This window comes from Lithobates pipiens, unplaced genomic scaffold, assembly GCF_037356315.1.
Source record: "Lithobates pipiens isolate NorthernLeopardFrog02 unplaced genomic scaffold, aLitPip1_a1.2 Scaffold_8, whole genome shotgun sequence".
Classification (NCBI taxonomy): Eukaryota; Metazoa; Chordata; class Amphibia; order Anura; family Ranidae; genus Lithobates; species Lithobates pipiens.
Genome location: NW_027507903.1, coordinates 532,868,441 through 532,887,161, shown reverse-complemented (window position 1 = coordinate 532,887,161; position 18,721 = coordinate 532,868,441). Strand labels below are relative to the sequence as shown.

General features: G+C 41.4%; 20 non-coding genes across 20 annotated transcripts; all 20 read left to right on the top strand.

Annotated features, from left to right (window-relative positions):
• Nucleotides 1-22: 22 nt before the first annotated feature.
• TRNAR-CCU (transfer RNA arginine (anticodon CCU)) lies at nucleotides 23-95 on the top strand. The gene has a single exon. It is a non-coding gene; the product is annotated as a tRNA-Arg (tRNA).
• A 1,081-nt stretch (nucleotides 96-1,176) lies between these two features.
• Nucleotides 1,177-1,269, top strand: TRNAI-UAU (transfer RNA isoleucine (anticodon UAU)). Its single transcript is given in 2 exon segments — nucleotides 1,177-1,214; nucleotides 1,234-1,269. It is a non-coding gene; the product is annotated as a tRNA-Ile (tRNA).
• A 416-nt stretch (nucleotides 1,270-1,685) lies between these two features.
• TRNAR-CCU (transfer RNA arginine (anticodon CCU)) lies at nucleotides 1,686-1,758 on the top strand. Its single transcript has one exon. It is a non-coding gene; the product is annotated as a tRNA-Arg (tRNA).
• A 1,592-nt stretch (nucleotides 1,759-3,350) lies between these two features.
• Nucleotides 3,351-3,423, top strand: TRNAR-CCU (transfer RNA arginine (anticodon CCU)). Its single transcript has one exon. It is a non-coding gene; the product is annotated as a tRNA-Arg (tRNA).
• Nucleotides 3,424-4,505: 1,082 nt separating this feature from the next.
• TRNAI-UAU (transfer RNA isoleucine (anticodon UAU)) lies at nucleotides 4,506-4,598 on the top strand. Its single transcript is given in 2 exon segments — nucleotides 4,506-4,543; nucleotides 4,563-4,598. It is a non-coding gene; the product is annotated as a tRNA-Ile (tRNA).
• A 416-nt stretch (nucleotides 4,599-5,014) lies between these two features.
• On the top strand, nucleotides 5,015-5,087 carry TRNAR-CCU (transfer RNA arginine (anticodon CCU)). The gene has a single exon. It is a non-coding gene; the product is annotated as a tRNA-Arg (tRNA).
• Nucleotides 5,088-6,169: 1,082 nt separating this feature from the next.
• TRNAI-UAU (transfer RNA isoleucine (anticodon UAU)) lies at nucleotides 6,170-6,262 on the top strand. The gene is given in 2 exon segments: nucleotides 6,170-6,207; nucleotides 6,227-6,262. It is a non-coding gene; the product is annotated as a tRNA-Ile (tRNA).
• Nucleotides 6,263-6,678: 416 nt separating this feature from the next.
• Nucleotides 6,679-6,751, top strand: TRNAR-CCU (transfer RNA arginine (anticodon CCU)). Its single transcript has one exon. It is a non-coding gene; the product is annotated as a tRNA-Arg (tRNA).
• A 1,082-nt stretch (nucleotides 6,752-7,833) lies between these two features.
• On the top strand, nucleotides 7,834-7,926 carry TRNAI-UAU (transfer RNA isoleucine (anticodon UAU)). The gene is given in 2 exon segments: nucleotides 7,834-7,871; nucleotides 7,891-7,926. It is a non-coding gene; the product is annotated as a tRNA-Ile (tRNA).
• A 416-nt stretch (nucleotides 7,927-8,342) lies between these two features.
• Nucleotides 8,343-8,415, top strand: TRNAR-CCU (transfer RNA arginine (anticodon CCU)). Its single transcript has one exon. It is a non-coding gene; the product is annotated as a tRNA-Arg (tRNA).
• A 1,082-nt stretch (nucleotides 8,416-9,497) lies between these two features.
• On the top strand, nucleotides 9,498-9,590 carry TRNAI-UAU (transfer RNA isoleucine (anticodon UAU)). The gene is given in 2 exon segments: nucleotides 9,498-9,535; nucleotides 9,555-9,590. It is a non-coding gene; the product is annotated as a tRNA-Ile (tRNA).
• Nucleotides 9,591-10,006: 416 nt separating this feature from the next.
• On the top strand, nucleotides 10,007-10,079 carry TRNAR-CCU (transfer RNA arginine (anticodon CCU)). The gene has a single exon. It is a non-coding gene; the product is annotated as a tRNA-Arg (tRNA).
• A 1,082-nt stretch (nucleotides 10,080-11,161) lies between these two features.
• On the top strand, nucleotides 11,162-11,254 carry TRNAI-UAU (transfer RNA isoleucine (anticodon UAU)). The gene is given in 2 exon segments: nucleotides 11,162-11,199; nucleotides 11,219-11,254. It is a non-coding gene; the product is annotated as a tRNA-Ile (tRNA).
• A 416-nt stretch (nucleotides 11,255-11,670) lies between these two features.
• On the top strand, nucleotides 11,671-11,743 carry TRNAR-CCU (transfer RNA arginine (anticodon CCU)). Its single transcript has one exon. It is a non-coding gene; the product is annotated as a tRNA-Arg (tRNA).
• A 1,590-nt stretch (nucleotides 11,744-13,333) lies between these two features.
• TRNAR-CCU (transfer RNA arginine (anticodon CCU)) lies at nucleotides 13,334-13,406 on the top strand. The gene has a single exon. It is a non-coding gene; the product is annotated as a tRNA-Arg (tRNA).
• A 1,592-nt stretch (nucleotides 13,407-14,998) lies between these two features.
• Nucleotides 14,999-15,071, top strand: TRNAR-CCU (transfer RNA arginine (anticodon CCU)). The gene has a single exon. It is a non-coding gene; the product is annotated as a tRNA-Arg (tRNA).
• A 1,084-nt stretch (nucleotides 15,072-16,155) lies between these two features.
• Nucleotides 16,156-16,248, top strand: TRNAI-UAU (transfer RNA isoleucine (anticodon UAU)). The gene is given in 2 exon segments: nucleotides 16,156-16,193; nucleotides 16,213-16,248. It is a non-coding gene; the product is annotated as a tRNA-Ile (tRNA).
• A 416-nt stretch (nucleotides 16,249-16,664) lies between these two features.
• On the top strand, nucleotides 16,665-16,738 carry TRNAR-CCU (transfer RNA arginine (anticodon CCU)). The gene has a single exon. It is a non-coding gene; the product is annotated as a tRNA-Arg (tRNA).
• Nucleotides 16,739-17,821: 1,083 nt separating this feature from the next.
• TRNAI-UAU (transfer RNA isoleucine (anticodon UAU)) lies at nucleotides 17,822-17,914 on the top strand. Its single transcript is given in 2 exon segments — nucleotides 17,822-17,859; nucleotides 17,879-17,914. It is a non-coding gene; the product is annotated as a tRNA-Ile (tRNA).
• A 417-nt stretch (nucleotides 17,915-18,331) lies between these two features.
• Nucleotides 18,332-18,405, top strand: TRNAR-CCU (transfer RNA arginine (anticodon CCU)). Its single transcript has one exon. It is a non-coding gene; the product is annotated as a tRNA-Arg (tRNA).
• The last annotated feature ends 316 nt before the right edge of the window (nucleotides 18,406-18,721 follow it).

The window sequence follows — 18,721 nt, the reverse complement described above, 5'->3', positions numbered from 1 at the left end:
TCTTTGCTGTCATCTCGCGAAAGCCCCAGTGGCCTAATGGATAAGGCACTGGCCTCCTAAGCCAGGGATTGTGGGTTCGAGTCCCATCTGGGGTGTTTGAGATCTTGCTTGACTCTTTCAAGTCACATCTAAAGCAAGGCTTTAGAATAAAACCTTTAGGAGTTCCCTTTCCTGTTGCCTTAATTAATATGCATGCCTTCTCCTAGTAGAACTCAGATTAGTTCAGCAGCATGCTATCAACTGAATGGAAACTTCTGCAAGATGGCTACAAGTCCTCTTGTCCAAAACCAAATCTCCTGCAATGTTTCTGCCAAACAATATGTTCAACTCCCCACAAAGGAAACGCTGCTTTTATTAGGAAAGAGCTTTGCATTTTCTCCGACATTCTCCAGACATCCCATTGTGGCATGCAAATCCGGTGGCCTAAAATCTTCAAGCAAAAAAGCCACCCTGACAAGTATCGTTGGTAAGCTTAATTTGCAGGAAGGCATTTTATGTCCTTGTTGTGCCAGTTTCATAAATGTTTTTCCTGATGTATCAACATGTATACGAATAGCAATCAGAATCGCTCCTTAGAGGTGTGCTTCCTTTGCTTCATATGACATGGTGTTGTTGCATTTGTTGAGATTCACACTGATAGCCACTGCTTTGGGACACATTCAGAAGTCTTCTTGCCGCAAGCAGTCAGAAATAGAATCTGACGTGGATCGGCAGATTTTCTGAAAAATAGAGCATCAAAATGCTCAACACAGTTGCTGGATAGTGGCATTTCAAATGTATTAACAACTCTTGTGTTTTATCTGGGTTTACCCACAAACGGACCTTGATCCAAAGGTACTTGGTATTACCTGCCACTTCTTGCTTTACAGTGGATATTTAGTAACTTTTCAAACATGCATGAATATATCCCTAACACGTCACGATAGCAGTTGCAATATCATTTTTTCTTTCAAAAAAGTTCTACTTTTATTTTTTAAATACTGTCCTTGAGCTCCAGTCAAGTGGATTTGGCGGTGTTTTTTTTTTCTAGGAGTACTTATATGCTACCATTTCTTGCTATGAGAGAAAAAATATTCTCTTTTGTCTGGGATAAGCACGATTTTAGGTTTCGGATCACTTGAAGGCCTATTTGAAACCAAGGAGACATGGGTGATGGATTTCCGTGATGGCTTCTGTGCTCCAGTGGCGCAATCGGTCAGCGCGCGGTACTTATATGGCAGTATCTGTTGAGCAATGCCGAGGTTGTGAGTTCGAGCCTCACCTGGAGCATGCAGTTTCTTGCTTTTTGCCTTTATTCATGGAAAATGTAATCTGCACTTGCACCCTATGGCCTGAGAACTTTACAACAGGGCAATAAGCGCCCAAAGAAACTCAAGGTTCTTTCCTCAAGGGTGCTTGAATGAGCTGTCTTTCTGTTACACTGACCACATTCTTTAAATTGTGGACCAGAACAGATAAAGAAAATGTGCGCCTTCTACTTGATGAAAAGAGGTGTGGAGAGCTGCGACATGGCTTTTCTCTTTCAGAAAACTCATTCTTCTGACTTTGTAGCTCAAACCGCTTGCAATTCTGTAGCAAGTTTACAAGGGAAAATAAAAACAAAGATTTTGCCACCCTTACCTTGTAAAGTAAGAGAACGGATGCCTTCTGAAAGAAAAAAAAGTCTTTGCTGTCATCTCGCGAAAGCCCCAGTGGCCTAATGGATAAGGCACTGGCCTCCTAAGCCAGGGATTGTGGGTTCGAGTCCCATCTGGGGTGTTTGAGATCTTGCTTGACTCTTTCAAGTCACATCTAAAGCAAGGCTTTAGAATAAAACCTTTAGGAGTTCCCTTTCCTGTTGCCTTAATTAATATGCATGCCTTCTCCTAGTAGAACTCAGATTAGTTCAGCAGCATGCTATCAACTGAATGGAAACTTCTGCAAGATGGCAACAAGTCCTCTTGTCCAAAACCAAATCTCCTGCAATGTTTCTGCCAAACAATATGTTCAACTCCCCACAAAGGAAACGCTGCTTTTATTAGGAAAGAGCTTTGCATTTTCTCCGACATTCTCCAGACATCCCATTGTGGCATGCAAATCCGGTGGCCTAAAATCTTCAAGCAAAAAAGCCACCCTGACAAGTATCGTTGGTAAGCTTAATTTGCAGGAAGGCATTTTATGTCCTTGTTGTGCCAGTTTCATAAATGTTTTTCCTGATGTATCAACATGTATACGAATAGCAATCAGAATCGCTCCTTAGAGGTGTGCTTCCTTTGCTTCATATGACATGGTGTTGTTGCATTTGTTGAGATTCACACTGATAGCCACTGCTTTGGGACACATTCAGAAGTCTTCTTGCCGCAAGCAGTCAGAAATAGAATCTGACGTGGATCGGCAGATTTTCTGAAAAATAGAGCATCAAAATGCTCAACACAGTTGCTGGATAGTGGCATTTCAAATGTATTAACAACTCTTGTGTTTTATCTGGGTTTACCCACAAACGGACCTTGATCCAAAGGTACTTGGTATTACCTGCCACTTCTTGCTTTACAGTGGATATTTAGTAACTTTTCAAACATGCATGAATATATCCCTAACACGTCACGATAGCAGTTGCAATATCATTTTTTCTTTCAAAAAAGTTCTACTTTTATTTTTTAAATACTGTCCTTGAGCTCCAGTCAAGTGGATTTGGCGGTGTTTTTTTTTTTCTAGGAGTACTTATATGCTACCATTTCTTGCTATGAGAGAAAAAATATTCTCTTTTGTCTGGGATAAGCACGATTTTAGGTTTCGAATCACTTGAAGGCCTATTTGAAACCAAGGAGACATGGGTGATGGATTTCCGTGATGGCTTCTGTGCTCCAGTGGCGCAATCGGTCAGCGCGCGGTACTTATATGGCAGTATCTGTTGAGCAATGCCGAGGTTGTGCGTTCGAGCCTCACCTGCAGCATGCAGTTTCTTGCTTTTTGCCTTTATTCATGGAAAATGTAATCTGCACTTGCACCCTATGGCCTGAGAACTTTACAACAGGGCAATAAGCGCCCAAAGAAACTCAAGGTTCTTTCCTCAAGGGTGCTTGAATGAGCTGTCTTTCTGTTACACTGACCACATTCTTTAAATTGTGGACCAGAACAGATAAAGAAAATGTGCGCCTTCTACTTGATGAAAAGAGGTGTGGAGAGCTGCGACATGGCTTTTCTCTTTCAGAAAACTCATTCTTCTGACTTTGTAGCTCAAACCGCTTGCAATTCTGTAGCAAGTTTACAAGGGAAAATAAAAACAAAGATTTTGCCACCCTTACCTTGTAAAGTAAGAGAACGGATGCCTTCTGAAAGAAAAAAAAAGTCTTTGCTGTCATCTAGCGAAAGCCCCAGTGGCCTAATGGATAAGGCACAGGCCTCCTAAGCCAGGGATTGTGGGTTCGAGTCCCATCTGGGGTGTTTGAGATCTTGCTTGACTCTCTCAAGTCACATCTAAAGCAAGGCTTTAGAATAAAACCTTTAGGAGTTCCCTTTCCTGTTGCCTTAATTAATATGCATGCCTTCTCCTAGTAGAACTCAGATTAGTTCAGCAGCATGCTATCAACTGAATGGAAACTTCTGCAAGATGGCTACAAGTCCTCTTGTCCAAAACCAAATCTCCTGCAATGTTTCTGCCAAACAATATGTTCAACTCCCCACAAAGGAAACGCTGCTTTTATTAGGAAAGAGCTTTGCATTTTCTCCGACATTCTCCAGACATCCCATTGTGGCATGCAAATCCGGTGGCCTAAAATCTTCAAGCAAAAAAGCCACCCTGACAAGTATCGTTGGTAAGCTTAATTTGCAGGAAGGCATTTTATGTCCTTGTTGTGCCAGTTTCAGAAATGTTTTTCCTGATGTATCAACATGTATACGAATAGCAATCAGAATCGCTCCTTAGAGGTGTGCTTCCTTTGCTTCATATGACATGGTGTTGTTGCATTTGTTGAGATTCACACTGATAGCCACTGCTTTGGGACACATTCAGAAGTCTTCTTGCCGCAAGCAGTCAGAAATAGAATCTGACGTGGATCGGCAGATTTTCTGAAAAATAGAGCATCAAAATGCTCAACACAGTTGCTGGATAGTGGCATTTCAAATGTATTAACAACTCTTGTGTTTTATCTGGGTTTACCCACAAACGGACCTTGATCCAAAGGTACTTGGTATTACCTGCCACTTCTTGCTTTACAGTGGATATTTAGTAACTTTTCAAACATGCATGAATATATCCCTAACACGTCACGATAGCAGTTGCAATATCATTTTTTCTTTCAAAAAAGTTCTACTTTTATTTTTTAAATACTGTCCTTGAGCTCCAGTCAAGTGGATTTGGCGGTGTTTTTTTTTTTCTAGGAGTACTTATATGCTACCATTTCTTGCTATGAGAGAAAAAATATTCTCTTTTGTCTGGGATAAGCACGATTTTAGGTTTCGGATCACTTGAAGGCCTATTTGAAACCAAGGAGACATGGGTGATGGATTTCCGTGATGGCTTCTGTGCTCCAGTGGCGCAATCGGTCAGCGCGCGGTACTTATATGGCAGTATCTGTTGAGCAATGCCGAGGTTGTGAGTTCAAGCCTCACCTGGAGCATGCAGTTTCTTGCTTTTTGCCTTTATTCATGGAAAATGTAATCTGCACTTGCACCCTATGGCCTGAGAACTTTACAACAGGGCAATAAGCGCCCAAAGAAACTCAAGGTTCTTTCCTCAAGGGTGCTTGAATGAGCTGTCTTTCTGTTACACTGACCACATTCTTTAAATTGTGGACCAGAACAGATAAAGAAAATGTGCGCCTTCTACTTGATGAAAAGAGGTGTGGAGAGCTGCGACATGGCTTTTCTCTTTCAGAAAACTCATTCTTCTGACTTTGTAGCTCAAACCGCTTGCAATTCTGTAGCAAGTTTACAAGGGAAAATAAAAACAAAGATTTTGCCACCCTTACCTTGTAAAGTAAGAGAACGGATGCCTTCTGAAAGAAAAAAAAGTCTTTGCTGTCATCTAGCGAAAGCCCCAGTGGCCTAATGGATAAGGCACTGGCCTCCTAAGCCAGGGATTGTGGGTTCGAGTCCCATCTGGGGTGTTTGAGATCTTGCTTGACTCTTTCAAGTCACATCTAAAGCAAGGCTTTAGAATAAAACCTTTAGGAGTTCCCTTTCCTGTTGCCTTAATTAATATGCATGCCTTCTCCTAGTAGAACTCAGATTAGTTCAGCAGCATGCTATCAACTGAATGGAAACTTCTGCAAGATGGCTACAAGTCCTCTTGTCCAAAACCAAATCTCCTGCAATGTTTCTGCCAAACAATATGTTCAACTCCCCACAAAGGAAACGCTGCTTTTATTAGGAAAGAGCTTTGCATTTTCTCCGACATTCTCCAGACATCCCATTGTGGCATGCAAATCCGGTGGCCTAAAATCTTCAAGCAAAAAAGCCACCCTGACAAGTATCGTTGGTAAGCTTAATTTGCAGGAAGGCATTTTATGTCCTTGTTGTGCCAGTTTCAGAAATGTTTTTCCTGATGTATCAACATGTATACGAATAGCAATCAGAATCGCTCCTTAGAGGTGTGCTTCCTTTGCTTCATATGACATGGTGTTGTTGCATTTGTTGAGATTCACACTGATAGCCACTGCTTTGGGACACATTCAGAAGTCTTCTTGCCGCAAGCAGTCAGAAATAGAATCTGACGTGGATCGGCAGATTTTCTGAAAAATAGAGCATCAAAATGCTCAACACAGTTGCTGGATAGTGGCATTTCAAATGTATTAACAACTCTTGTGTTTTATCTGGGTTTACCCACAAACGGACCTTGATCCAAAGGTACTTGGTATTACCTGCCACTTCTTGCTTTACAGTGGATATTTAGTAACTTTTCAAACATGCATGAATATATCCCTAACACGTCACGATAGCAGTTGCAATATCATTTTTTCTTTCAAAAAAGTTCTACTTTTATTTTTTAAATACTGTCCTTGAGCTCCAGTCAAGTGGATTTGGCGGTGTTTTTTTTTTTCTAGGAGTACTTATATGCTACCATTTCTTGCTATGAGAGAAAAAATATTCTCTTTTGTCTGGGATAAGCACGATTTTAGGTTTCGGATCACTTGAAGGCCTATTTGAAACCAAGGAGACATGGGTGATGGATTTCCGTGATGGCTTCTGTGCTCCAGTGGCGCAATCGGTCAGCGCGCGGTACTTATATGGCAGTATCTGTTGAGCAATGCCGAGGTTGTGAGTTCGAGCCTCACCTGGAGCATGCAGTTTCTTGCTTTTTGCCTTTATTCATGGAAAATGTAATCTGCACTTGCACCCTATGGCCTGAGAACTTTACAACAGGGCAATAAGCGCCCAAAGAAACTCAAGGTTCTTTCCTCAAGGGTGCTTGAATGAGCTGTCTTTCTGTTACACTGACCACATTCTTTAAATTGTGGACCAGAACAGATAAAGAAAATGTGCGCCTTCTACTTGATGAAAAGAGGTGTGGAGAGCTGCGACATGGCTTTTCTCTTTCAGAAAACTCATTCTTCTGACTTTGTAGCTCAAACCGCTTGCAATTCTGTAGCAAGTTTACAAGGGAAAATAAAAACAAAGATTTTGCCACCCTTACCTTGTAAAGTAAGAGAACGGATGCCTTCTGAAAGAAAAAAAAGTCTTTGCTATCATCTAGCGAAAGCCCCAGTGGCCTAATGGATAAGGCACTGGCCTCCTAAGCCAGGGATTGTGGGTTCGAGTCCCATCTGGGGTGTTTGAGATCTTGCTTGACTCTTTCAAGTCACATCTAAAGCAAGGCTTTAGAATAAAACCTTTAGGAGTTCCCTTTCCTGTTGCCTTAATTAATATGCATGCCTTCTCCTAGTAGAACTCAGATTAGTTCAGCAGCATGCTATCAACTGAATGGAAACTTCTGCAAGATGGCTACAAGTCCTCTTGTCCAAAACCAAATCTCCTGCAATGTTTCTGCCAAACAATATGTTCAACTCCCCACAAAGGAAACGCTGCTTTTATTAGGAAAGAGCTTTGCATTTTCTCCGACATTCTCCAGACATCCCATTGTGGCATGCAAATCCGGTGGCCTAAAATCTTCAAGCAAAAAAGCCACCCTGACAAGTATCGTTGGTAAGCTTAATTTGCAGGAAGGCATTTTATGTCCTTGTTGTGCCAGTTTCAGAAATGTTTTTCCTGATGTATCAACATGTATACGAATAGCAATCAGAATCGCTCCTTAGAGGTGTGCTTCCTTTGCTTCATATGACATGGTGTTGTTGCATTTGTTGAGATTCACACTGATAGCCACTGCTTTGGGACACATTCAGAAGTCTTCTTGCCGCAAGCAGTCAGAAATAGAATCTGACGTGGATCGGCAGATTTTCTGAAAAATAGAGCATCAAAATGCTCAACACAGTTGCTGGATAGTGGCATTTCAAATGTATTAACAACTCTTGTGTTTTATCTGGGTTTACCCACAAACGGACCTTGATCCAAAGGTACTTGGTATTACCTGCCACTTCTTGCTTTACAGTGGATATTTAGTAACTTTTCAAACATGCATGAATATATCCCTAACACGTCACGATAGCAGTTGCAATATCATTTTTTCTTTCAAAAAAGTTCTACTTTTATTTTTTAAATACTGTCCTTGAGCTCCAGTCAAGTGGATTTGGCGGTGTTTTTTTTTTTCTAGGAGTACTTATATGCTACCATTTCTTGCTATGAGAGAAAAAATATTCTCTTTTGTCTGGGATAAGCACGATTTTAGGTTTCGGATCACTTGAAGGCCTATTTGAAACCAAGGAGACATGGGTGATGGATTTCCGTGATGGCTTCTGTGCTCCAGTGGCGCAATCGGTCAGCGCGCGGTACTTATATGGCAGTATCTGTTGAGCAATGCCGAGGTTGTGAGTTCAAGCCTCACCTGGAGCATGCAGTTTCTTGCTTTTTGCCTTTATTCATGGAAAATGTAATCTGCACTTGCACCCTATGGCCTGAGAACTTTACAACAGGGCAATAAGCGCCCAAAGAAACTCAAGGTTCTTTCCTCAAGGGTGCTTGAATGAGCTGTCTTTCTGTTACACTGACCACATTCTTTAAATTGTGGACCAGAACAGATAAAGAAAATGTGCGCCTTCTACTTGATGAAAAGAGGTGTGGAGAGCTGCGACATGGCTTTTCTCTTTCAGAAAACTCATTCTTCTGACTTTGTAGCTCAAACCGCTTGCAATTCTGTAGCAAGTTTACAAGGGAAAATAAAAACAAAGATTTTGCCACCCTTACCTTGTAAAGTAAGAGAACGGATGCCTTCTGAAAGAAAAAAAAGTCTTTGCTGTCATCTAGCGAAAGCCCCAGTGGCCTAATGGATAAGGCACTGGCCTCCTAAGCCAGGGATTGTGGGTTCGAGTCCCATCTGGGGTGTTTGAGATCTTGCTTGACTCTTTCAAGTCACATCTAAAGCAAGGCTTTAGAATAAAACCTTTAGGAGTTCCCTTTCCTGTTGCCTTAATTAATATGCATGCCTTCTCCTAGTAGAACTCAGATTAGTTCAGCAGCATGCTATCAACTGAATGGAAACTTCTGCAAGATGGCTACAAGTCCTCTTGTCCAAAACCAAATCTCCTGCAATGTTTCTGCCAAACAATATGTTCAACTCCCCACAAAGGAAACGCTGCTTTTATTAGGAAAGAGCTTTGCATTTTCTCCGACATTCTCCAGACATCCCATTGTGGCATGCAAATCCGGTGGCCTAAAATCTTCAAGCAAAAAAGCCACCCTGACAAGTATCGTTGGTAAGCTTAATTTGCAGGAAGGCATTTTATGTCCTTGTTGTGCCAGTTTCAGAAATGTTTTTCCTGATGTATCAACATGTATACGAATAGCAATCAGAATCGCTCCTTAGAGGTGTGCTTCCTTTGCTTCATATGACATGGTGTTGTTGCATTTGTTGAGATTCACACTGATAGCCACTGCTTTGGGACACATTCAGAAGTCTTCTTGCCGCAAGCAGTCAGAAATAGAATCTGACGTGGATCGGCAGATTTTCTGAAAAATAGAGCATCAAAATGCTCAACACAGTTGCTGGATAGTGGCATTTCAAATGTATTAACAACTCTTGTGTTTTATCTGGGTTTACCCACAAACGGACCTTGATCCAAAGGTACTTGGTATTACCTGCCACTTCTTGCTTTACAGTGGATATTTAGTAACTTTTCAAACATGCATGAATATATCCCTAACACGTCACGATAGCAGTTGCAATATCATTTTTTCTTTCAAAAAAGTTCTACTTTTATTTTTTAAATACTGTCCTTGAGCTCCAGTCAAGTGGATTTGGCGGTGTTTTTTTTTTTCTAGGAGTACTTATATGCTACCATTTCTTGCTATGAGAGAAAAAATATTCTCTTTTGTCTGGGATAAGCACGATTTTAGGTTTCGGATCACTTGAAGGCCTATTTGAAACCAAGGAGACATGGGTGATGGATTTCCGTGATGGCTTCTGTGCTCCAGTGGCGCAATCGGTCAGCGCGCGGTACTTATATGGCAGTATCTGTTGAGCAATGCCGAGGTTGTGAGTTCGAGCCTCACCTGGAGCATGCAGTTTCTTGCTTTTTGCCTTTATTCATGGAAAATGTAATCTGCACTTGCACCCTATGGCCTGAGAACTTTACAACAGGGCAATAAGCGCCCAAAGAAACTCAAGGTTCTTTCCTCAAGGGTGCTTGAATGAGCTGTCTTTCTGTTACACTGACCACATTCTTTAAATTGTGGACCAGAACAGATAAAGAAAATGTGCGCCTTCTACTTGATGAAAAGAGGTGTGGAGAGCTGCGACATGGCTTTTCTCTTTCAGAAAACTCATTCTTCTGACTTTGTAGCTCAAACCGCTTGCAATTCTGTAGCAAGTTTACAAGGGAAAATAAAAACAAAGATTTTGCCACCCTTACCTTGTAAAGTAAGAGAACGGATGCCTTCTGAAAGAAAAAAAAATCTTTGCTATCATCTAGCGAAAGCCCCAGTGGCCTAATGGATAAGGCACTGGCCTCCTAAGCCAGGGATTGTGGGTTCGAGTCCCATCTGGGGTGTTTGAGATCTTGCTTGACTCTTTCAAGTCACATCTAAAGCAAGGCTTTAGAATAAAACCTTTAGGAGTTCCCTTTCCTGTTGCCTTAATTAATATGCATGCCTTCTCCTAGTAGAACTCAGATTAGTTCAGCAGCATGCTATCAACTGAATGGAAACTTCTGCAAGATGGCTACAAGTCCTCTTGTCCAAAACCAAATCTCCTGCAATGTTTCTGCCAAACAATATGTTCAACTCCCCACAAAGGAAACGCTGCTTTTATTAGGAAAGAGCTTTGCATTTTCTCCGACATTCTCCAGACATCCCATTGTGGCATGCAAATCCGGTGGCCTAAAATCTTCAAGCAAAAAAGCCACCCTGACAAGTATCGTTGGTAAGCTTAATTTGCAGGAAGGCATTTTATGTCCTTGTTGTGCCAGTTTCAGAAATGTTTTTCCTGATGTATCAACATGTATACGAATAGCAATCAGAATCGCTCCTTAGAGGTGTGCTTCCTTTGCTTCATATGACATGGTGTTGTTGCATTTGTTGAGATTCACACTGATAGCCACTGCTTTGGGACACATTCAGAAGTCTTCTTGCCGCAAGCAGTCAGAAATAGAATCTGACGTGGATCGGCAGATTTTCTGAAAAATAGAGCATCAAAATGCTCAACACAGTTGCTGGATAGTGGCATTTCAAATGTATTAACAACTCTTGTGTTTTATCTGGGTTTACCCACAAACGGACCTTGATCCAAAGGTACTTGGTATTACCTGCCACTTCTTGCTTTACAGTGGATATTTAGTAACTTTTCAAACATGCATGAATATATCCCTAACACGTCACGATAGCAGTTGCAATATCATTTTTTCTTTCAAAAAAGTTCTACTTTTATTTTTTAAATACTGTCCTTGAGCTCCAGTCAAGTGGATTTGGCGGTGTTTTTTTTTTTCTAGGAGTACTTATATGCTACCATTTCTTGCTATGAGAGAAAAAATATTCTCTTTTGTCTGGGATAAGCACGATTTTAGGTTTCGGATCACTTGAAGGCCTATTTGAAACCAAGGAGACATGGGTGATGGATTTCCGTGATGGCTTCTGTGCTCCAGTGGCGCAATCGGTCAGCGCGCGGTACTTATATGGCAGTATCTGTTGAGCAATGCCGAGGTTGTGAGTTCAAGCCTCACCTGGAGCATGCAGTTTCTTGCTTTTTGCCTTTATTCATGGAAAATGTAATCTGCACTTGCACCCTATGGCCTGAGAACTTTACAACAGGGCAATAAGCGCCCAAAGAAACTCAAGGTTCTTTCCTCAAGGGTGCTTGAATGAGCTGTCTTTCTGTTACACTGACCACATTCTTTAAATTGTGGACCAGAACAGATAAAGAAAATGTGCGCCTTCTACTTGATGAAAAGAGGTGTGGAGAGCTGCGACATGGCTTTTCTCTTTCAGAAAACTCATTCTTCTGACTTTGTAGCTCAAACCGCTTGCAATTCTGTAGCAAGTTTACAAGGGAAAATAAAAACAAAGATTTTGCCACCCTTACCTTGTAAAGTAAGAGAACGGATGCCTTCTGAAAGAAAAAAAAGTCTTTGCTGTCATCTAGCGAAAGCCCCAGTGGCCTAATGGATAAGGCACTGGCCTCCTAAGCCAGGGATTGTGGGTTCGAGTCCCATCTGGGGTGTTTGAGATCTTGCTTGACTCTTTCAAGTCACATCTAAAGCAAGGCTTTAGAATAAAACCTTTAGGAGTTCCCTTTCCTGTTGCCTTAATTAATATGCATGCCTTCTCCTAGTAGAACTCAGATTAGTTCAGCAGCATGCTATCAACTGAATGGAAACTTCTGCAAGATGGCTACAAGTCCTCTTGTCCAAAACCAAATCTCCTGCAATGTTTCTGCCAAACAATATGTTCAACTCCCCACAAAGGAAACGCTGCTTTTATTAGGAAAGAGCTTTGCATTTTCTCCGACATTCTCCAGACATCCCATTGTGGCATGCAAATCCGGTGGCCTAAAATCTTCAAGCAAAAAAGCCACCCTGACAAGTATCGTTGGTAAGCTTAATTTGCAGGAAGGCATTTTATGTCCTTGTTGTGCCAGTTTCAGAAATGTTTTTCCTGATGTATCAACATGTATACGAATAGCAATCAGAATCGCTCCTTAGAGGTGTGCTTCCTTTGCTTCATATGACATGGTGTTGTTGCATTTGTTGAGATTCACACTGATAGCCACTGCTTTGGGACACATTCAGAAGTCTTCTTGCCGCAAGCAGTCAGAAATAGAATCTGACGTGGATCGGCAGATTTTCTGAAAAATAGAGCATCAAAATGCTCAACACAGTTGCTGGATAGTGGCATTTCAAATGTATTAACAACTCTTGTGTTTTATCTGGGTTTACCCACAAACGGACCTTGATCCAAAGGTACTTGGTATTACCTGCCACTTCTTGCTTTACAGTGGATATTTAGTAACTTTTCAAACATGCATGAATATATCCCTAACACGTCACGATAGCAGTTGCAATATTATTTTTTCTTTCAAAAAAGTTCTACTTTTATTTTTTAAATACTGTCCTTGAGCTCCAGTCAAGTGGATTTGGCGGTGTTTTTTTTTTCTAGGAGTACTTATATGCTACCATTTCTTGCTATGAGAGAAAAAATATTCTCTTTTGTCTGGGATAAGCACGATTTTAGGTTTCGGATCACTTGAAGGCCTATTTGAAACCAAGGAGACATGGGTGATGGATTTCCGTGATGGCTTCTGTCCTCCAGTGGCGCAATCGGTCAGCGCGCGGTACTTATATGGCAGTATCTGTTGAGCAATGCCGAGGTTGTGAGTTCGAGCCTCACCTGGAGCATGCAGTTTCTTGCTTTTTGCCTTTATTCATGGAAAATGTAATCTGCACTTGCACCCTATGGCCTGACAACTTTACAACAGGGCAATAAGCGCCCAAAGAAACTCAAGGTTCTTTCCTCAAGGGTGCTTGAATGAGCTGTCTTTCTGTTACACTGACCACATTCTTTAAATTGTGGACCAGAACAGATAAAGAAAATGTGCGCCTTCTACTTGATGAAAAGAGGTGTGGAGAGCTGCGACATGGCTTTTCTCTTTCAGAAAACTCATTCTTCTGACTTTGTAGCTCAAACCGCTTGCAATTCTGTAGCAAGTTTACAAGGGAAAATAAAAACAAAGATTTTGCCACCCTTACCTTGTAAAGTAAGAGAACGGATGCCTTCTGAAAGAAAAAAAAGTCTTTGCTATCATCTAGCGAAAGCCCCAGTGGCCTAATGGATAAGGCACTGGCCTCCTAAGCCAGGGATTGTGGGTTCGAGTCCCATCTGGGGTGTTTGAGATCTTGCTTGACTCTTTCAAGTCACATCTAAAGCAAGGCTTTAGAATAAAACCTTTAGGAGTTCCCTTTCCTGTTGCCTTAATTAATATGCATGCCTTCTCTTAGTAGAACTCAGATTAGTTCAGCAGCATGCTATCAACTGAATGGAAACTTCTGCAAGATGGCTACAAGTCCTCTTGTCCAAAACCAAATCTCCTGCAATGTTTCTGCCAAACAATATGTTCAACTCCCCACAAAGGAAACGCTGCTTTTATTAGGAAAGAGCTTTGCATTTTCTCCGACATTCTCCAGACATCCCATTGTGGCATGCAAATCCGGTGGCCTAAAATCTTCAAGCAAAAAAGCCACCCTGACAAGTATCGTTGGTAAGCTTAATTTGCAGGAAGGCATTTTATGTCCTTGTTGTGCCAGTTTCAGAAATGTTTTTCCTGATGTATCAACATGTATACGAATAGCAATCAGAATCGCTCCTTAGAGGTGTGCTTCCTTTGCTTCATATGACATGGTGTTGTTGCATTTGTTGAGATTCACACTGATAGCCACTGCTTTGGGACACATTCAGAAGTCTTCTTGCCGCAAGCAGTCAGAAATAGAATCTGACGTGGATCGGCAGATTTTCTGAAAAATAGAGCATCAAAATGCTCAACACAGTTGCTGGATAGTGGCATTTCAAATGTATTAACAACTCTTGTGTTTTATCTGGGTTTACCCACAAACGGACCTTGATCCAAAGGTACTTGGTATTACCTGCCACTTCTTGCTTTACAGTGGATATTTAGTAACTTTTCAAACATGCATGAATATATCCCTAACACGTCACGATAGCAGTTGCAATATCATTTTTTCTTTCAAAAAAGTTCTACTTTTATTTTTTAAATACTGTCCTTGAGCTCCAGTCAAGTGGATTTGGCGGTGTTTTTTTTTTTCTAGGAGTACTTATATGCTACCATTTCTTGCTATGAGAGAAAAAATATTCTCTTTTGTCTGGGATAAGCACGATTTTAGGTTTCGGATCACTTGAAGGCCTATTTGAAACCAAGGAGACATGGGTGATGGATTTCCGTGATGGCTTCTGTCCTCCAGTGGCGCAATCGGTCAGCGCGCGGTACTTATATGGCAGTATCTGTTGAGCAATGCCGAGGTTGTGAGTTCGAGCCTCACCTGGAGCATGCAGTTTCTTGCTTTTTGCCTTTATTCATGGAAAATGTAATCTGCACTTGCACCCTATGGCCTGAGAACTTTACAACAGGGCAATAAGCGCCCAAAGAAACTCAAGGTTCTTTCCTCAAGGGTGCTTGAATGAGCTGTCTTTCTGTTACACTGACCACATTCTTTAAATTGTGGACCAGAACAGATAAAGAAAATGTGCGCCTTCTACTTGATGAAAAGAGGTGTGGAGAGCTGCGACATGGCTTTTCTCTTTCAGAAAACTCATTCTTCTGACTTTGTAGCTCAAACCGCTTGCAATTCTGTAGCAAGTTTACAAGGGAAAATAAAAACAAAGATTTTGCCACCCTTACCTTGTAAAGTAAGAGAACGGATGCCTTCTGAAAGAAAAAAAAAGTCTTTGCTGTCATCTAGCGAAAGCCCCAGTGGCCTAATGGATAAGGCACTGGCCTCCTAAGCCAGGGATTGTGGGTTCGAGTCCCATCTGGGGTGTTTGAGATCTTGCTTGACTCTTTCAAGTCACATCTAAAGCAAGGCTTTAGAATAAAACCTTTAGGAGTTCCCTTTCCTGTTGCCTTAATTAATATGCATGCCTTCTCCTAGTAGAACTCAGATTAGTTCAGCAGCATGCTATCAACTGAATGGAAACTTCTGCAAGATGGCTACAAGTCCTCTTGTCCAAAACCAAATCTCCTGCAATGTTTCTGCCAAACAATATGTTCAACTCCCCACAAAGGAAACGCTGCTTTTATTAGGAAAGAGCTTTGCATTTTCTCCGACATTCTCCACACATCCCATTGTGGCATGCAAATCCGGTGGCCTAAAATCTTCAAGCAAAAAAGCCACCCTGACAAGTATCGTTGGTAAGCTTAATTTGCAGGAAGGCATTTTATGTCCTTGTTGTGCCAGTTTCAGAAATGTTTTTCCTGATGTATCAACATGTATACGAATAGCAATCAGAATCGCTCCTTAGAGGTGTGCTTCCTTTGCTTCATATGACATGGTGTTGTTGCATTTGTTGAGATTCACACTGATAGCCACTGCTTTGGGACACATTCAGAAGTCTTCTTGCCGCAAGCAGTCAGAAATAGAATCTGACGTGGATCGGCAGATTTTCTGAAAAATAGAGCATCAAAATGCTCAACACAGTTGCTGGATAGTGGCATTTCAAATGTATTAACAACTCTTGTGTTTTATCTGGGTTTACCCACAAACGGACCTTGATCCAAAGGTACTTGGTATTACCTGCCACTTCTTGCTTTACAGTGGATATTTAGTAACTTTTCAAACATGCATGAATATATCCCTAACACGTCACGATAGCAGTTGCAATATCATTTTTTCTTTCAAAAAAGTTCTACTTTTATTTTTTAAATACTGTCCTTGAGCTCCAGTCAAGTGGATTTGGCGGTGTTTTTTTTTTTTCTAGGAGTACTTATATGCTACCATTTCTTGCTATGAGATAAAAAAATATTCTCTTTTGTCTGGGATAAGCACGATTTTAGGTTTCGGATCACTTGAAGGCCTATTTGAAACCAAGGAGACATGGGTGATGGATTTCCGTGATGGCTTCTGTGCTCCAGTGGCGCAATCGGTCAGCGCGCGGTACTTATATGGCAGTATCTGTTGAGCAATGCCGAGGTTGTGAGTTCGAGCCTCACCTGGAGCATGCAGTTTCTTGCTTTTTGCCTTTATTCATGGAAAATGTAATCTGCACTTGCACCCTATGGCCTGAGAACTTTACAACAGGGCAATAAGCGCCCAAAGAAACTCAAGGTTCTTTCCTCAAGGGTGCTTGAATGAGCTGTCTTTCTGTTACACTGACCACATTCTTTAAATTGTGGACCAGAACAGATAAAGAAAATGTGCGCCTTCTACTTGATGAAAAGAGGTGTGGAGAGCTGCGACATGGCTTTTCTCTTTCAGAAAACTCATTCTTCTGACTTTGTAGCTCAAACCGCTTGCAATTCTGTAGCAAGTTTACAAGGGAAAATAAAAACAAAGATTTTGCCACCCTTACCTTGTAAAGTAAGAGAACGGATGCCTTCTGAAAGAAAAAAAAAGTCTTTGCTGTCATCTAGCGAAACCCCCAGTGGCCTAATGGATAAGGCACTGGCCTCCTAAGCCAGGGATTGTGGGTTCGAGTCCCATCTGGGGTGTTTGAGATCTTGCTTGACTCTTTCAAGTCACATCTAAAGCAAGGCTTTAGAATAAAACCTTTAGGACTTCCCTTTCCTGTTGCCTTAATTAATATGCGTGCCTTCTCCTAGTAGAACTCAGATTAGTTCAGCAGCATGCTATCAACTGAATGGAAACTTCTGCAAGATGGCTACAAGTCCTCTTGTCCAAAACCAAATCTCCTGCAATGTTTCTGCCAAACAATATGTTCAACTCCCCACAAAGGAAACGCTGCTTTTATTAGGAAAGAGCTTTGCATTTTCTCCGACATTCTCCAGACATCCCATTGTGGCATGCAAATCCGGTGGCCTAAAATCTTCAAGCAAAAAAGCCACCCTGACAAGTATCGTTGGTAAGCTTAATTTGCAGGAAGGCATTTTATGTCCTTTTTGTGCCAGTTTCAGAAATGTTTTTCCTGATGTATCAACATGTATACGAATAGCAATCAGAATCGCTCCTTAGAGGTGTGCTTCCTTTGCTTCATATGACATGGTGTTGTTGCATTTGTTGAGATTCACACTGATAGCCACTGCTTTGGGACACATTCAGAAGTCTTCTTGCCGCAAGCAGTCAGAAATAGAATCTGACGTGGATCGGCAGATTTTCTGAAAAATAGAGCATCAAAATGCTCAACACAGTTGCTGGATAGTGGCATTTCAAATGTATTAACAACTCTTGTGTTTTATCTGGGTTTACCCACAAACGGACCTTGATCCAAAGGTACTTGGTATTACCTGCCACTTCTTGCTTTACAGTGGATATTTAGTAACTTTTCAAACATGCATGAATATATCCCTAACACGTCACGATAGCAGTTGCAATATCATTTTTTCTTTCAAAAAAGTTCTACTTTTATTTTTTAAATACTGTCCTTGAGCTCCAGTCAAGTGGATTTGGCGGTGTTTTTTTTTTTTCTAGGAGTACTTATATGCTACCATTTCTTGCTATGAGAGAAAAAATATTCTCTTTTGTCTGGGATAAGCACGATTTTAGGTTTCGGATCACTTGAAGGCCTATTTGAAACCAAGGAGACATGGGTGATGGATTTCCTTGATGGCTTCTGTGCTCCAGTGGCGCAATCGGTCAGCGCGCGGTACTTATATGGCAGTATCTGTTGAGCAATGCCGAGGTTGTGAGTTCGAGCCTCACCTGGAGCATGCAGTTTCTTGCTTTTTGCCTTTATTCATGGAAAATGTAATCTGCACTTGCACCCTATGGCCTGAGAACTTTACAACAGGGCAATAAGCGCCCAAAGAAACTCAAGTTTCTTTCCTCAAGGGTGCTTGAATGAGCTGTCTTTCTGTTACACTGACCACATTCTTTAAATTGTGGACCAGAACAGATAAAGAAAATGTGCGCCTTCTACTTGATGAAAAGAGGTGTGGAGAGCTGCGACATGGCTTTTCTCTTTCAGAAAACTCATTCTTCTGACTTTGTAGCTCAAACCGCTTGCAATTCTGTAGCAAGTTTACAAGGGAAAATAAAAACAAAGATTTTGCCACCCTTACCTTGTAAAGTAAGAGAACGGATGCCTTCTGAAAGAAAAAAAAAGTCTTTGCTGTCATCTAGCGAAAGCCCCCAGTGGCCTAATGGATAAGGCACTGGCCTCCTAAGCCAGGGATTGTGGGTTCGAGTCCCATCTGGGGTGTTTGAGATCTTGCTTGACTCTTTCAAGTCACATCTAAAGCAAGGCTTTAGAATAAAACCTTTAGGACTTCCCTTTCCTGTTGCCTTAATTAATATGTGTGCCTTCTCCTAGTAGAACTCAGATTAGTTCAGCAGTATGCTATCAACTGAATGGAAACTTCTGCAAGATGGCTACAAGTCCTCTTGTCCAAAACCAAACCTCCTGCAATGTTTCTGCCAAACAATATGTTCAACTCCCCACAAAGGAAACGCTGCTTTTATTAGGAAAGAGCTTTGCATTTTCTCCGACATTCTCCAGACATCCCATTGTGCCATGC